Source organism: Sinocyclocheilus anshuiensis, unplaced genomic scaffold (assembly GCF_001515605.1).
Source record: "Sinocyclocheilus anshuiensis isolate Anshui unplaced genomic scaffold, SAMN03320099.WGS_v1.1 scaffold919, whole genome shotgun sequence".
In the NCBI taxonomy this organism is placed as follows: Eukaryota; Metazoa; Chordata; class Actinopteri; order Cypriniformes; family Cyprinidae; genus Sinocyclocheilus; species Sinocyclocheilus anshuiensis.
Window position 1 is genome coordinate 256945 of NW_015547671.1, and position 3293 is coordinate 260237.

The 3293-nt window shown below is 38.6% G+C and overlaps 1 protein-coding gene and 1 pseudogene across 1 annotated transcript in view; one reads left to right on the forward strand and one right to left on the reverse strand.

Moving 5' to 3' along the window:
- LOC107702777 (C-type mannose receptor 2-like) overlaps positions 1 to 894 on the forward strand; it is a 4148-nt pseudogene extending 3254 nt beyond the window's left edge.
- Positions 1 to 3293, reverse strand: part of LOC107702774 (C-type mannose receptor 2-like) — a 42116-nt gene that overhangs the window by 24113 nt on the left and 14710 nt on the right. The gene's annotated exons all lie outside the window — the stretch shown is intronic.

The following is a 3293-nucleotide window of genomic DNA, read 5'->3' on the forward strand; positions in this document are numbered from 1 at the left end:
ATATTTCAGAAGGCGGGCCTTCATTTGATACAGGAACTATTCGAGCCGTTCATGCCAGACTGGGGAGAGAGGTGTTGAAATAATGTAAAATATGTGAAAAATAATGTGTTTTTCGAACAACCTAGTATGAGAGCCTGTTCTAGTACACCCCCAAAACAAAATCAAGACTTTGTAAAAGAGCATAATAGGACCCCTTTAAAGGAAAGATATAGGCCTTACTTTTTGCAGCATAAATAACTGACTCACCGCGTCAATAACAAAACGTTTAAAAAAATAAAAGGTGTATATCTTACAGTTTCCTTCCAATTCTATTTTTTAAATACAATGGTGTTTGTCACAATATTAGGAAGAGCACGAAAGGGGTTATTATTAGGCTACTGTCTGTCTGTGCATGACACCTGCGCGCAGAGGTCCTGCAGTACTGTCATCAGACCTGTTCAAACCAGCCAAATAATTGTTTGATCAACGAGTGCGTCCTTATGTCTTGATCAGTCTCTCTCTAGTTTCTGCTTGTGCTTTGTTTGGTTTCCAGATAAACTGATTGTGATCAGAGAGAATCTGACGTGGTCTGAAGCTTTGAGATACTGCAGACAGAATCATGTGGATCTGGTCTCGGTTCATTCAGAAGAGATTCAGCATGAGGGGAGGAACGTGGTTAAACGAGCGTCTACTGCGGCGGTGTGGTTGGGTTTACGTCACTCCTATATTTTGGACGTCTGGTTCTGGGTGAATGGAGAGACCGCGTGCTATCAGAACTGGGCTCCAGGGAACGGCACATCAGAGGAGGACTGTGAAGACGCAGTGAGATCTGGAGCAGTTCAGTCTGGAGGAGGTCAGCGCTGGATCAGCCGTCCTGAACACGACAAACTCAACTTCATCTGTAGCAGATATTAAGAGCGAAAGGATACACAGACCTTTCATGTAAGAAAACGAATTTCTCAGTAGGCAGTCGTACCTGTTAAAAAGGCAGAAACCTTTTGCTCAGATTTTTGATAATATAGTTCAAATATATTCTTCAGTAAACAGTTATTGAACTGTAAATTGTCTAAATTGTTCTTTTGAGGGTCTGTTTTCCTGTAGGTGGATGCATTTCTGTTGATGTATCAATTGCTGTTAATTTATGTTTTTCTTTTACCGACTGTTTTAATGTGTCTATTTTGTCATTTACTTATTTCAGAATTACAAGACATTAATCTGTCAGTTGACTTTTGTGAGGGGTCAAAGGGCATCATATGTACTCCTCATTAGATAAACAGTTATACTGTGTTCCTTCTATTTTGTTATGAGGTAATTCATGTACCTGAAGGGTATGATATGAGTTTTCTAAATTCCTCATTTGTGTTTTAAGGATTTTTGTTTGCTGGTGCGGCTACTTCTCTCTCTTATATAGAGATTGGTGTATTAATCATGTCTTTAGATTAGAAATGACTGGCTAAATGTGAATCAGTAAGCACCAACATTATGTGCCTCAGCTATGAAATGAAAATGTAAAATATTGTTTATTCTTAAGTGATTAAGAATAACATATCTACAATCCTTTTACATAAAAAGAAAAAAAAAATGTGTCAACAACAGCAGCTCTCAAATAAACTCCTGTACAACCAGCACTCTCATCTCTGACTGTTTCCCAACATCAGAATGATCATTAAATGATACAATCCAAGAAAATAAAATGTTTAAATCCTATTAAAATTTTGAGGTGTAGTGTACCTTCCCAATTGTTTTTGTGTATGATTTGTGTTTAGTGTGATTCACAACTTCCCATCCATATTAATCATGGCTCCTTTAAATGTATTTTAGTTATTAAGTGCGGTTGCAGTGTACCTGCTGAAATACATGTTTTTGAAAAGCAAGTTTATTTATCTGTTTGTCTATTGGATAATTATGAATAACTAATCCCTCCTTGTAGAAAGTAATCGTGACAGCTATTGGCTGTTGTGAGAGAGGAGGCGTGGTGAACTCATGCTGAGTCAGTAGGTGAAACGCAGTAATCCAGAGGTCTGTTTCATAAAACAAATTTACCAAATAAGCCAGGTTTATTTCAGTTAGTCTGACTTATTGTCAAATGATTTGGTTCCATAAAGCAAATTTACCATAGATCAAGCTCAGTCACTGTGGCAACTAACTTATGCTGAGAAACTAACCTGGTCCGGGGCAGTAACTGTCAGGATAAGCTGAGCTCCTCTAACACTGACCAATTTGAATGCATTGATGTTACCACTGACTCTTTTACATACAATTATTTGACTTTATTATCAGTCCAAAAATAAAAATGCAACTTAAAGCTGCAGTCCGTAACTTTTCTTTGGTTAAAAATGATCCAAAATCAATATTTGAGCAAGTACATAACCAGCCAGTGTTCAAAACTATCTCCTTACTTTAGCCCGATTCACAACGGTAAGCTTATAATAATGCTTTCTAATTTGAGTGGTACTGGTAGGAATTCGTGGGAAATTCGAGCATGCCGCTGCGTCATTACATCACGTCTGTAAACATAAAGAGTTGTCACGGCTAGTAGGCTATATCGCATATCAAGCGTAGCGTCAGTTCTGGCAGGTCACGTTAGTAAAGCTTGCATCAGCTGACTCTCAGCTGATCCACGTCTACCTATAGGGATGCGACACCTATCACAGCACTCATATATAAGGTCCTTCAGTAGTATCACCAGCTTTGCGTTGCTCAATAGCTAATTAATGGTGAATTCGGCAGGGAAACACCATCAAGTCAAGTCAAGTCGAGTCAAGTTGAGCTTTATTGTCATTCTGCTGCATGTGGGGACATACAGTGGAACGAAATGTCGTGCCTCACAGGACCACGGTGTTACATAAATACAGGCATACAACAGTGAAGTAAAACAGTAAAAACCTATACAGTAAAGCAGTAAAAACCTATACACAACTAACCTACTGACTGATTCACAGCCTTGTGGGGCACCTGTGCTCAGTGTGGTAGTGCTCGAGGTCATCATCTCACTACTACGAATAGTGCAATCGGGAATTTAGTGAGAGGAATTCGTTCCCCTTTGGACTTTACCTCGATTCATTCAAGCTGTCAACTTGAACATGTGCTTTCGCAACGGGGTTAAGTTTGTGTTCGATTTTCCTCACACATTCAACGATAAACGACAATAACTCCAAAATGACTAGCCCTAAAAATTCTAAAACAGTATTACCGCCAAAAGGACAAAGCTGATAATGTTACTCAGCATTATCTTTCACTTGATATACAGGTGCATCTCAATAAATTAGAATGTCGTGGAAAAGTTCATTTATTTCAGTAATTCAACTCAAATT